The 14,221-nt window shown below is 49.8% G+C and overlaps 1 long non-coding RNA gene across 6 annotated transcripts; it reads right to left on the reverse strand.

The window, feature by feature from the left end:
- Positions 1 to 1,637: 1,637 nt before the first annotated feature.
- Positions 1,638 to 8,591, reverse strand: LOC126950547 (uncharacterized). Of its 6 annotated transcripts, none has more exons than XR_007724205.1 (4): positions 7,309 to 8,591; positions 6,954 to 7,196; positions 6,786 to 6,897; positions 1,638 to 6,617 (listed from the first exon to the last, which is right to left on the reverse strand). It is a non-coding gene; the product is annotated as an uncharacterized LOC126950547 (long non-coding RNA). The 6 variants fall into 6 exon arrangements; XR_007724202.1 differs by having other exon boundaries at positions 6,730 to 6,897; XR_007724204.1 differs by adding an exon at positions 7,197 to 7,252 and having other exon boundaries at positions 1,638 to 6,897; positions 6,954 to 7,140.
- Positions 8,592 to 14,221: the final 5,630 nt, after the last annotated feature.

The following is a 14,221-nucleotide window of genomic DNA, read 5'->3' on the forward strand; positions in this document are numbered from 1 at the left end:
GAGGCAGGTCCTGGCCACTGCTCCCTCCACGGCCATGGCTCCAGCATGCAGATCTCAGCTGGTGTCTGAAACACGCGGGCACTAGGTCAGCACAGCTAAGGGCCTCCTGTTCATCCAAACCCGTGGAGTTACCTCGGTAACATTTTTAAAATGGATAGCCACGTCACATTTTTATAAGATAAAGAATTTCCCCCACTAAAATTATTCAGGTTCAATAATAACACATTATTAGGATAAGCAGGACATGAAAAATGCTACAAAATGGTCCGTTACTTGGAGGATTTAAAACCCTAATGAGAAAAACACTCACTACCATTTATTCATTCTCTTAGCCTTCAGCACCATTACTCTGAGGGGCAGCATGGGACTGGGGCTGGCTGCACCCACACGCATCCCTCCGATTGCTCCAGAACCTTTTCTTCAAAGAGAAATCTCTGCGCTCTGCAGGGACGGTAAGCGGCGACCCTTAGGTAGCTGAAAGCGCGGGGACGGGGTGGGAACACAGAGATGGAGAACGGGCAGCAGCACGCTCCACGCAGGTGGAGTCTGTGTTCCCCCTCCAGCAACAGCCAGAACCACTTAACTTGATGATTTGCAGACTCTTCCATGTCGTGTGGGCTTAATATTTTGTTCGTTTTTTATCAATGGGTAGAATCTCATAATATGCATGAACCACAGGTTATCAACTTGCCTGTTGATGGGCATTTGGGCTGTTGGCAGTTTGGATGTGTTACAAATAACGCTGGTGAGAATACTTGTGTCCACGTCTTTGTGTGGCAGGGCGATTTTGCTGTTCCCTGCCCACAGCCCACCCTACGGGATGGGGCCAGTGATGTCGGATCCCTGGTGTGGCTGCAGCTCCCAAGTTTGAAGAGAAATAGCAGCAAGTGGTGGCACCACTGTCCATCAGCTTGAGTGCTTCTCGGAGAAAGGAAGACAGTTCTCTTGGTGCCCAAAGACAAGGCTGTGTGTTCTTCAGGCAGCTACTGTGCCATCGGCCTCCGAGTGATAAGGAAAGGAACCTGGGCTCAATCCTATTCCTGACTGCCAGTGCTGAGGATGACCCCCGTGCCCTGCTCAGGTGCCGTGGGGCCGAGAGCTCCCCTTCCGGCTGTGGGCATTGAAAGGGCAGCAAAGGCTCTGTGCCACGCCTGTGTTCAGGCTCCAGAGCCCTTGGCCTGGTGTCTGGAAGATGGGACTGCTGCCTTGGACAAGTCCCTCCTCCCTGGTTTTCCCTGTTTCCCAGAGTGGGGTTGAAGTTAAGGTCCATTCCGATATCACTAATAATGATAGCAGGTGCCACTTATGAGCACTTCCTGTGTCCCGGTGCTGCTCTCCGTGCCGCACCTGTATTCTCTCACCTCGCTCTCTCAAGGGCCCAGTAAGACAGCCACTTCATTAGCCATCTTGTATTGAAGAGCAGACTAGCACAGAGACGGTAGTTTGCTTTCAGCAGGTCACACAGCAAATACAGGTGAAAACCAGGCTGTCCACGAAGGAAGTCTGACCACTGATTGGGCCGTGATCACTGTGCTGTGCAGACACCATCTCCATCAAGACCCTTCTGTGATGTGCCCGCCACCCCCACCCCCTTCTCTACTTGGAAATGAAGTAGCTTTCAGGGGACTCTTACCAGGTTCCTGCCTCCCCATGCTGGCCCCACAAAGCCCCAAGATAGGAGCCCCCGAGTGGCACCTTGGTGGGCTCCTTGAGGGTTGCCTCAATCATCCCAGGCACCCATAGGAGACATCTGAGGTTTGGGGTTTGTGCCACGCAACTCTGGGGCCTCCTCCGGCACCCACCTGCAGACACGGCTTCAGCCGGCCCATGCTCCTTCTGTTTCTTTCCCCAGCTTGCTTAGGTTTCATTCACAAACAGTAAAGCCCATTCATGGGACAGTTGTATACAGTCATGTAATATCCACCACAGTCAAGATGTGTAATATTTCATTCTCCTAACAAGTGTTCTCATGCCTCTTCAGATTCCCTCCTCCAGCTCCCAGCCCCAGGCAGACAATGATCGGATTCCTGTTCCTGTGACTTTGCCTTTCCTGGAAGCGCATAGACATGGAAGAGTATTCTATCTCTTCTCTCTCTTCCACTTAACTTGATGATTTCCAGACTCTTCCATGTTGTGTGGGCTTAATATTTTGTTCATTTTTTATCAATGGGTAGAATCTCATAATATACATGAACCACAGGTTATCAGTTTGCCTGTTGATGGGCATTTGGGCTGTTTGCAGTTTGGATGTGTTACAAATAATGCCGGTGAGAGTACTTGTGTCCACGTCTTTGTGTGGACATATGCTTTCATTTTCCTGGGGTAAATATTTAGGGTTGGAATTGCTGGGTCTTGTGGTAAGTGAATGTTTTACTTCTCAGATAGTGTCAGTCCATTTTCCCAAGTATTTCCATTTAAAATTCCAGCTAAATTTACATGTTTTCCAAGGTAAATTGTATGTAAATTCCCATTGTTCTATATCCTTGCCAACACTTAGTATTGCCAATCTTTTTAACTTTAGACCAGTTTTCGTGTGTGCTTCTCTGATGGCAAGTGATGCTGGTCATTTTGTCATGTGCCTGTGGGTCATATATCTTTTTTGTCCTGCATGTGTCCAAGTCCTTTGCAATTTTTAATTGCAGTTTTCAAATTATTGATTTATAAGATATCTTCATATATTCTGAGTACAAGTGCATTATCAGATGTGTATTTTGTAAATTATTCTGCCAGTTTGTAGTCCACTTTTGCATTTCCTTAACTCTGTATTTTTAATTTTGAGAAAACCTTTTCAATTTTGCTGAATTTACTTTATCATTTTTATCATCTGTGCTTTTCACATCTTGTTCCTAAAAAATGTTTATTCTAGCCCAAGTCATAAAAATCCTTCCCTATGTTTTCTTCTAGAACTTTAAAAGTCTTAGCACTAATTTTCAGTCCATGATCCATCTCAAGATAATTTTGCATATGGTGGGAGGTAAGGCCTGAAGGTCATTTTTTTTCATGTAGATATCAACTTGTTCTAGCACCATTTATTGAAGCAGCTAGTTCTGAAGGAATTAAATTTATACCTTTACCAGCAATCAAAGGACTATATAAATGTGGGTCTTTCTGACTTCCCCTTCAGCTCAGTTGGCCTCTGCATCTTCCCTGATGCTGAAACCACACGGTCGTGATTACCATACCTGCAGAGGAATTTTTGAAATCAGGTAGTGTGGGCCCCACAGCCTTGTTCTTATTTTTCAAAGTTGTTTCTGGATATTTTAAGCATTTTGTCTTTCCACATAAATCTTAGCATCAGCTGTCTCATCTATTCAAAAGGACCATAAGTGGCACAGGTAGGTGAGCAAAGCTTCCTTCCAAAAGGACCACTAAGATTCCAATGAAAATTGTATTTAATATATACATCGATTTGGTATCAACATGGAGAGAATTTTTGTCTTAACAGTATTGAGCTGTCCAATCCATGAACAGAATATATGTCTTCATTTATTGTGTTTTTCCTTGCAATGTCTTACGGTTTTCAGTGTAAGGGTCTTTCAATTCTTTAATTAGGGTTTTTTTTTTTTTTTTTTTTACTCCAATCAATTTAACTTCATTTTCTAAGTATTCATTGCTAGCATACAGACATACAATCGATTTTTCTATGGAAGTTAAATCCTGCAACTTGGCTAAACTAATTTGTACTAATAGTTTGGTTTCTGTGGTGGTAAAATTCACGTATTATAAAATTCACTATTTTCACAATTTGGAAGTGCACAATTCAGTGGCATCTAGTTCGTTCACAATGTTGTCGGCCGTAACCACTGTCTTGTTCTGGGCCATTGGCATCACCATGAAAGGAGACACCACATCAATCAAGGGAGGAACTCTCTCTTTCTCCCTTCCCCTGGCTCCTGGCACCACTAATCTGCGTTCTGCCTCTTTAGATTTGCCCATTTCATAGACCTGGAATCATATAACCTGTGGCCCTTTCTGTCAGTCTTCTTTCACTCATCATGTTTTCGATTTCAAGGTTCATCCATATTGTGGCATGTTAGTGCTTCATTCCTGTTCACTGCTGAGTAATATTCCATCATGTGAGTCGACCACACTTTCTCAGTGCCTATGCTAATTGTTTGTAGGTTTCTTAAGATATTTCCTCATACGTGATTCATGATATCTGCATAAAGAGGCAGTTCTTCTTCTTCCTTTCCCATGTTTATGTTTTAATTGTAATTTTATTTAAAGTTACCTGTGTCTCTGTCTTTAAAGTGCAGTTTTGGAAGATAGCATGTGTGTGGGTCTTATTTTCATATCTATTCTGACAACTTCCACCTTTTAGCTGAAATCTTTGGTCCACTAATATTTAAATAAGTATTGACATGGTTATGTTTGGGTCTGTAATTTTATGCCTTGTTCTCTATATACATATCCTCCAGTTTTCCCCTTTGTTCTTCATTTCTTTTTTTAGGATTATGTGAATATTTAGATGGATTTTTCTCCTCATTATGGTTTGTGAATACGTGTAAATACTTATTGATTGATTTTTCTCTTTATTCAGCTTTATCAGCATGGTGTCAGCCCAGTAGTGGAGCATAATCAGTCCGAGACTAATTTAGGCCCCACCCGATAAAGCTTAAAATCAAGCCTCAAATGTATCAAATTGTTTCCAAGTAAAGGAACTTCATCCCATAAAAGTTTTAAAATAATTTTAGGAGTGCAAAACTATCCAGGATCTAACAAGGAAAAGTACGTGATGTCTAGCATACAGTAAAAAATTACCAAGTATGCAAAGAGGCAGGAAAACATATCATGTCATGAGGAGGAATATCAACAACTGAAAACTGACTCACAAATGGCACAGATGCAGGAATTCATAGATAAAGATGGACTGTAGTTATTATCACTCTGCTCCACATGATAATGTTAAGTAGAGATATGAAAGACATTAAAAAGCCCCAAGTCAAACTTTTAGAGATGAAACCATTTTTGAGATAAAGGAAATTCACTGGATGAGATTATGAGATTAGAGAGGCACTACAAAAGGAAAGATCAATGAACTTGAAGGTGTGTAATAGAAACCATCCAAAGTGAAACACAGACAGAAAACAGACCCCTTCGAAAGCAGCAGGAAGCTAGTTGGGAGGCAACTTCAATTGGCCTAAAATTCATACATTTAGAGTCCCAGAAAGAAAACAAAGAAGAAAAAAAGAGAAAAAAAGAAGATAAAATGATCGAAATCTTTTCAAATTTGTTTTTTAAAAGCTACATATCCCAATCCAAAAAGTACGAAGTATGAAGAAGGCACATCTTAATCAAATTGCTTAAATTGGGTGAGAATGAGACAATCTTAACAGCAGGCAGAAGACAAGAGACATGCTAGGTACAGAGGAACAAAGACAAGGATGATGGCAGGTTTCTCCTTGAAAATGAGGCGAGCTAGAGGACAGTGGAACAAGCTCTGCAAAGTCCTGCCGGGAGAAGCTTGTTGATTCATGATTCCATACCTGGCAACAAAGGTAGAAACAGGGTGAGATATCAACTTTTTCAGACATATAAAAGCTAAAATATTAATCATACCAGCAGATAAGCACTAAGAGATGTTAAAGAAAGTCCTCTGGACAAGAGGAAAATGACATTATAGGAGACCCGATAGAAGCACAGGAAGGCATAGCATGTTTTGCTGGGTATAGAACATACAGAGAAATAAAACGTGTGCCCACAAGGACATGAAGGAGGGCGGGGAATGGAAGTGTGCTTCTGTAAGGTTATTAAACTGTCATGACGTGGTATAATATTATTTGAAGATAGATTGCGATAAGTGGAAGGTGCACACTATAAACCCTAAAATGTATGCACGTACACACACACTTACATATGCACAAACAGAGTTATAGGGAATAAGCCAACAAAAGTGACTAAGTGGGATAATTTAAAAATACCCAGTCCAGAAGAAGATTGGCTAAGAGGAACAGGAAACAAAAAGTAGGCAGGATAAATAAAACACAAATAGCAAGATGGTGGTTTAAATCCAACCATTATCAACAGTACCGTTAGATGAAAATGATCTATAATCATTGGTCTAATTCAACGGCAGTTTGTCAGATTGAATAAGAAAGCAAGACCCAACGAATTGCTGCCTACCCAAAATCCACTTTAAATGTAAATTCACAAATACATGAAAACTAACGGGATTTTAAAAGCTACACTGTGCTAACGCTAGTCAGAAAAAAAGCTGGAGCAGCTATATTAATATTGGACAAGGTGGATTTCAGAGCAATGAACACAACCAGCATTATGAAGAAGATCGTTTTGTAATTCCAAGAGGGTCAATTAGTCAAGAGGATATAACACTGTTTATCCCCTGAACCCAGCTGCAAGCCACTGAAGTAAAATCCTCATCTCCTATTGCACACCTGGTCATTGGGATCCATCTCAGTCGACGTTCTTTCCTCATCTCCTATCGCACACCTGGTCACTGGGATCCACCTCAGTTGACGTTCTATCCTCATCTCCTATCGCACACCTGGTCATCTGGGATCCACCTCAGTTGACGTTCTGTCCTCATCTCCTATCGCACACCTGGATATTTAGGATCCATCTCAGTTGACGTTCTATCCTCATCTCCTATCACACACCTGGTTATTTAGGATCCCCCTCAGTTGACGTTCTGTCCTCATCTCCTATCGCACACCTGGATATTTAGGATCCACCTCAGTTGACGTTCTGTCCTCATCTCCTATCGCACACCTGGTTATTTAGGATCCACCTCAGTTGACGTTCTGTCCTCATCTCCTATCGCACACCTGGTTATTTAGGATCCACCTCAGTTGACGTTCTGTCCTCATCTCCTATCGCACACCTGGTTATTTAGGATCCACCTCAGTTGACGTTCTGTCCTCATCTCCTATCGCACACCTGGTTATTTAGGATCCCCCTCAGTTGACGTTCTGTCCTCATCTCCTATCGCACACCTGGTTATTTAGGATCCACCTCAGTTGACGTTCTGTCCTCATCTCCTATCGCACACCTGGTCATCTGGGATCCACCTCAGTTGACGTTCTGTCCTCATCTCCTATCGCACACCTGGATATTTAGGATCCACCTCAGTTGACGTTCTGTCCTCATCTCCTATCGCACACCTGGTCATCTGGGATCCACCTCAGTTGACGTTCTGTCCTCATCTCCTATCGCACACCTGGATATTTAGGATCCACCTCAGTTGACGTTCTGTCCTCATCTCCTATCACACACCTGGTTATTTAGGATCCACCTCAGTTGACGTTCTGTCCTCATCTCCTATTGCACACCTGGTTATTTAGAATCCACCTCAGTTGACGTTCTGTCCTCATCTCCTATCGCACACCTGGTTATTTAGGATCCACCTCAGTTGACGTTCTGTCCTCATCTCCTATCGCACACCTGGTTATTTAGGATCCATCTCAGTTGACGTTCTGTCCTCATCTCCTATCGCACACCTGGTCATCTGGGATCCACCTCAGTTGACGTTCTGTCCTCATCTCCTATTGCACACCTGGTCATCTGGGACTCACTGCAGTTGACGTTCTTTTCTCCTAAGAATGTGTTCCACTCCATTGGTCTCTCTGTGTGCTGAGTAATCCTGAATTGGGTCCTGGACATGATGCATGTGATGTGGAGGTTCTGCACTCTGTGATTTTCCACCAACTACTGTTTCTTTTGGTGTAGTAGGTAGTGATTGTGTTTGAGCTTGAACTGCAAATGTCCTGACGACAGCCGCAGCCTGAACTCAGACTTTTTGCCTTTAGCTGGGCTTCTTTCATCTGCTTTGTGTGTGTGCAGTTCAGGGCCAGTCGGAAACATGAGTAGAGTCTGAAGTTTCCCCTTTGTAATCCGTCCCCTTCTGGATGCTCCCCCTCTCCAGTGGCCACAGCTTCCCCAATTTCATTCTGTTCCTCTTCCAGGCCATGAAGACTGTAGTCTTCCCTGAGGACCCCCAGCTCCTCATATCCTAACTACACAGGGCCCAGGATAACAGCTGCAGTCAATGAGAACGTGCTTCCTGCAACCCCTTTATCCCCCGTGTGCACCCCAGGTCCATCTTGCTGTTCACTCTCCAACGCCCACAGTAGCCTGTTTGCATTGTGTACAGATTTTGAAGCTGTTTTCTGTGAGGGAGTGGGTTTGGTGTGATCTTACAAAACCCTCACAGGAAGCAGAACCAGCAATTACCCGTCCACTTTTAGAACTGCCTTGTGCATGAACCTTTTGTCCTTTGAGTCACACTTGGAAAAAGCGTATGCTTCGTCTGTTGCAAAGGTCATGGTGGCTTCACTCCAAGAAACTTGAGACACAGTTATTGTTTTAAACAGGGCACAACTGCAGTGTCCTGAAGAGCCCTGCCCAGCCATGGAGTTTGCTGGATGTGGGACATGGACGGGCTCCTGCAGAGAGAACAGAGATAGAAAGGGACAGGGAGAGACAAAGAGGAGACGGAGATAGAGGCAGACAGAAGTTGAGAGATAGAAGGAGAGAGAACATCTGGCAAACCCATTCCACTTTCAGATTCCTGTTCTGGACAGGGAGGCCTGCTTTTCTCCATAAGCCCTCTCCCTTCCTTCAGTGTCCTCAGCAAAAAGCAAAGCAGACCCTTTTCCCTACCCCGCCCTCCTTGCCTTCGCAGAGATTCTTTTGCTGACTGGTCTCTGTGGCTGAGCTCTGCCCAGGCCCCGCTTCCTCCCTCTGCTGAGCACCGAAGCCTCCTGACGGCTCCCTGACGTCCGGAATGGACTCACCAGTGTCCGGGAATGGGCTCCCGGCATCCAGGAATGGGCTCCCCAGTGTCCCGATCCAGCCCCCACTCCCCTCCGCACTCAGGGGCTTCTCTGGTGAACACGGTCCTGGCCAGCCACTCAGCACCAGCCTCACAGGCTTCTTCCCGACACCTCCAGCCCGTGCCCCACCTGCACCCACACCCATCATTCTGCTCCGGGCTCTGCCCAGAGGCCCCCAGTTCCCTGAGCTTGCCCGTTCCCCGTCCTTCACCCACAGTATGGCCTCTGCCTGGCCTGCCTCAGCCATGTGGACACCTCCTCTCAGCATCTAGGCCCATCTCCACGCCGTCTCCGAGATGCTGCACTGCCGTCCACTGTGAAATCCGAGCCTCTCTGTTCTACACCACCCTCGACAGGCACTTACCAGGCCCCTCTGTCTCATCTGTCCTTTCATCAGATACTAAGTCCCTCAAAGCCCATCTCCCTGACCCCCTGTCCCCCTCTTTGTCTCTCCAGCAGGGGTTAGTGTCGCCCCCGACCCCCTCCGGCCTGGCCTCACCCACAGCAGCTGGCGCCCACGTTGGCCCTCCCGGCTGTGGCCTTGACCCCTCGTGTCCGTCCTGCTCAGCGCCTGGCCCTGGTTCTTCTTCCCAGGGTTCTCTTGGTGCCACCTGAACAGTCTATACTGTCTTTGTTCATCTTTTCTTTAAATATTTGTTTAGCAGAGCAAGCTGATTTTAAAAATATAAATCGGCCGGGCGCGGTGGCTCACACCTGTAATCCCAGCACGTCGGGAGGCTGAGTTGGGTGGATCATGAAGTCAGGAGTTCGAGACCAGCCCGACCTACATGGTGAAACCCTGTCTCTACTAAAAATAACAAAAACTAGCCGGGCGTGGTGGCAGGTGCCTGTAATCCCAGCTACTCAGGAGGCTGAGGCAGGAGAATCGCTTGAACCCAGGAGGCGGAGGTTGCAGTGAGTCAAGATCATGCCATTGTACTCTAGCCTGGGCCACAGGGCAAGACTGTGTGTGTGTGTGTGTGTGTGTGTGTGTGTGTGTGTGTGTATAATTGTTTGACCAAATGCAGTGATTTCTCCCAGTTTGAGAAATAACTCTTATTTATAAAGTCATGTTTTGATAAAGCAGTGCTGGGAAAACCTGTGCCACAGTGGGTGGGAGCCCACAGGAGACAGGCCCTCGTCCAGCAGTGTCCAGACAGCTGCATGGAACGGAACATCCAGCCCTCACCCTAGAGCCCTGGCCTGGGCCATGCGGGCTTAGAAAAAAAGAAAGGAAAAGACAAGGCTGGAAAAGAACTGGTTTGGTCAAGGGAAGGAGGATGGAAGTGCAGAGCCCTCCCGTGCGGGAGCCCTGGGACGGGGGCACCATCCCCCAGCCCCCGGGAGCCGCCGATCCCCCGGAGACCAGCCTGCACCTGCACATGTGGGGGGCGGGGGCCCGGAATTGTTCTGCCACAGTGGCCCGGCCGGCAGGGAGATCAGAGAAAGAAATAAAATCCTCAGACCTCATCTGGGGTCCCGAAGAGCAGCCTTTGCCCGGGGCCCTCACACAGATCCCCGCGTCGCAGGGCACCGCAGTCCCTATTACCATAAGCGATAATGCAGAAGTGTGATAAAAGCCGTCTGTCGTTCATAAAATGTGATGATGCCCTTCTGCAAAGCCATAAGCCAGCCCGGGGCTCAGCCAAGAAACGGCTGTAAAATCTGGCGTCATGGCCTCAAAGCCCAGTTTCCAATATAAAGGTTATTCCAAGCAGCTGTTTCCTGATTATTTACGTGCAATAATTTTATACTCCCAGACTCTGACACGCTCACGGCTTGACGCCCTCTCCCATCAGCCGCACTGAGGCGTCTGTGCGGAATTCTTACAACGTTGCACTCCCTCAGCAGCCTTCTGGGGCTTTGTCCTCCCAGAGTCGGGGTTCAGTCACCCTTGACACAGTTTCCAGTTCTCCGCCTACCCCCAGTATCTCAGGGTGGTCCCTCCAGACACCTGCCTTTCGCGGACTCCTCCTGGTAACCACCCCCATACAGGACAGCCCACAGGACTCGCCCAGACCTCACACCCTGGTGGGACCGCGAGGCTATCCCACTGCAGACCCCTCCCAGTCCCAGCGTGACCCCCTGGGGTCTGAGTGCACCACCCAGTGAAGGCTTCGGCCACAGCCCCTGTCCCTCTGGTTGAGTGTGTGCATCCAAGACAGCACCCCCTTCCCACCACCAGCCCTGCAAGGGGGCTGCCCTCTTCTCTCTGGATGTGTGAGTCACGCTGTTAACGCCAGTGTTTTGTGGAGTTGCCATCTGAGCCTCACCTGACCGGCACACCTGAACCCGCCTCTCCTCCCGGCAGCGCAGTCCTTTGGCGTGGCTGTCTTGGTAGGAATAACCTGCATGCCGGTGTCAGCCAGTCTCCTGTGACAGGGACACCCGGTCCCGAGTCGGACACCTCGCCCTTGGCTGTCCACGAGGACAGAGAAGGGCCGACCTCTGGAGCCCCAGGTTAGTGGCCTGGACAAGGGAGGAACGGTCACCCCGACACGGCCGCTGCCCCCCTTAGGGACGTTTCCGAGGTAAACGAGATAACGGTTGGAGTGTTGAGCTCAGCCTGGCCCCAGAGAACGTGAGAAGCCATTGCCATCGTCATCATGTGATGATCGGGAAGTTTCCGTGAACCCTGCAACACTGAGTTTAGAGGAGATCAGCAGAGGTCAAGGATCCTCAGAGGCAGGGAGGGGAGGTGGGGGAGGTGGAAGGGAAGTGGGAGCGGGGGGGCACAGATGTCCCTGAGCCGGATCCTGGTGGTCCCAGGGGGGCCAGGAGGGCAGCTTGAAGGGCCACTGGGTGCCTCACCCTAAGCCAGCAGCCCACCACCACCCAGAGGCCAGGAGGCCCCCGGAGTCCCCAGCACCCACGGCTCTCTCCAGTGGGAAGAGTGGGGTCAGCCCGGAGCCCCTGCCCAGCCTGGATGAAGGGAGGGAAGGGGAAGCTCCGCGTTTCCAGGGCTCTCAGCAGTCACTGGGCAATTTCTCAACTCTGAACCGCGTGCTGGGGGTCACGGGGCTCCTGCTGCTGACGAGGGAAGCAGGGCCCCCACCCCGTCTGGCCTCGGCCTCTGCAGACCCGGGCACAGCCCCGCACCCCCACGGTGGTTGCCGCCCCTGCGTGGGTTTTATTTTCTCCACTCAGCGTCCTGTGACCACAGAGCTGGCATGAGGCAGGGAGCGGTACGGCCTCAGCACGGAGTCCGCGGGAGGAAGTCTCCGGCTCGCAGCTAATCCTGGGTGGAGATGATAGCCGGGAGTCTCAGGCTGTTTAAAGTCTTCATAGTGGCTTCCTGGTGCCCCGTGCTCCAGCTGCATGGAAGGCTTCCAGCTGAGAGAGCTTCCCGGAGTCTGTCCCCGGGGCCGAGCCTTCAGGGGCCAGGCCGTGGGAGCTGGGTCTTCCTGTGCCCAGAGCCTCGTCCCCTGCGGACCTGCGAGGCGGCCAGATGGTGAGCCTGGCACTGAGCAGAATTCCTCAGGCCTTAGGGGGCTCTGCCACCACCCACCCATTGTTGGCAGGGCAGGGAAGGCCGGCCCACACCCAGGTCCCGCTGCCTGCACCCTCTGGGGAAACCAGCTTTGAACAGGAGAGGGGCCAGGAGCCCCCAAGAGGCAGGCCCGAGGGCTCGGAGCCACGAGAGTGCCTCAGCCAGGCCTGCGACAAACACAGCTGCCCTCCTCTTTCAGCCCCGCTGCCCCAGCCGCAGAACGTTGGCCCCGGCCACTCGCAGGGGAGGGCACTCGCTGTCCAGGGAGAAAACCCATTCCTTTCCTCTGGTTCTGCTCCCCAAAAACATGCAAATACTTTTTCCAGGAATTTTTCTAACAGCAAAGATGCACAGACCCTTGACTTTAAACTGACCTAGAGGCCCAGGAGAACCTAGTTATTTCTGGCACAGGCACCTGGGCGCGGGGTCTGGCCTGGTTCACTCTGGAGTGCCTGAGTCATGGTGGAAATTCAATATTTGTTAAGGAAATTGGCAAAAGGATGAACGAAGAAAGAACATTACATGGTGTTTTCAAAACGTCCACAGCTACATTCCACTGTAAATGCAGGAGTTTGTTCCTAGGTGGCTCCTGCACTTAGGCTGGAAACCCTACAGTCACTGGGGGCTCAGCCCGGCACACCTGTGTGGGCAGGGAGCGGGGAGCGTGGGGGAGGAAGGAGGGGCCCCGTGAGACTGTGGGCCCTGCCCACCTGGATGCCCTGCTGGGCTTGCAGCCAGGCCACCTCCCTGGCCCGGACCCCTCAGGGCCTCTGGACAGGGGCTGCAGGCTGCCTCTGGACCCTGCTCCTGGACCAGCCTCTGCTGGAGGGCAGCGCCCTGCACCTTAACAGCCGGCCACACCAGGCCACACCGGGCACGGCTGTCACCTACAGGTGAAGCCACAAATTTAACCTCAGATAAGGGAATATAATCACGGCAAGGAGCAAGGCCAGGCTTTTTAAACAGCACGTCAACAGCACAAACCAGAGGCAAGAAAGAACCAAGTTTTAGAAAGATGAATGTGGTATAATCAGCGTTAAAGTTTCCTGTTCAGTCTGGGACTCCTTGGACGAAGCATTACTGGGAGGCAACCTGAATGTCCTCGGTGTGAGTGGAAAGATGGCAGCTTCGAGGCTGGGCTCCGCAGTGGGGCAGGCCCAGCCCGGGACGAGCACGCGGCCACACGGAGGGTCCTCCTGAGCACGGTGACTCCTGCACCCATAACAGTCAGGCTGGTTCTTTGAGAAAATGTACAAACGAAAAGACGTCAAACACAGCAAATTGGCTGCCCATGGGGAAGGGTGGGAACCAAGAGAGGCACTGGCAGGAAGGGGGACCAGTCGGTGGGTGGAGGGAACCCAAGCCTCTGTGGGGCCAGCTTTCCCGGGTGCTAAGGAAGAGGACCACAGATCTCCACAGCTAAGGGCCAGGGAGCAGAGGAGGGAAGATGGGAAAGAGGGAGGGATGAGGGGGAGGGAGGAGTAGGGAGGGAGAGGGAGGGGGAGAGGAAGGGAGGGGGAGAGGAAGGGAGAAGGGAGGAGGGAGGAGGGAAGGAGAGGGAGGGAGGAGGGAAGGAGACGGAGGGAGGAGGGCGGGAAAGACAGGGAGGAGGGAAGGAGCAGGGAGGGAAGGAAGAAAGGAGAAGGAGTAGGGAAGGCGAGATGACGGAGTAAAAGGGAGGAGAGAAGGAGAAGGAGGGAGGGAAAAGGGTAGAGAGGGGCAGGGGAAGGGCAGGCAAAGGGGGTGATAAGAAAGGGAGTGATAAAGCAGACCAGGGTGTCCAATATGCATCCATTTCCTGTTAATAGGCTCCTCCCCAGTAGCAGAAACAATAAAGAGGAAAAACCATGATACTATTTTAGGAATGGAGGTAAGTATGTGAGTGGAGATTCCAAAATCATTTGAAAAAGATCAGGCAGCCTGCAGCAGTGGGGACCTC

The sequence above is a fragment of the Macaca thibetana genome, chromosome 3 (assembly GCF_024542745.1).
Source record: "Macaca thibetana thibetana isolate TM-01 chromosome 3, ASM2454274v1, whole genome shotgun sequence".
NCBI classification, from domain to species: domain Eukaryota; kingdom Metazoa; phylum Chordata; class Mammalia; order Primates; family Cercopithecidae; genus Macaca; species Macaca thibetana.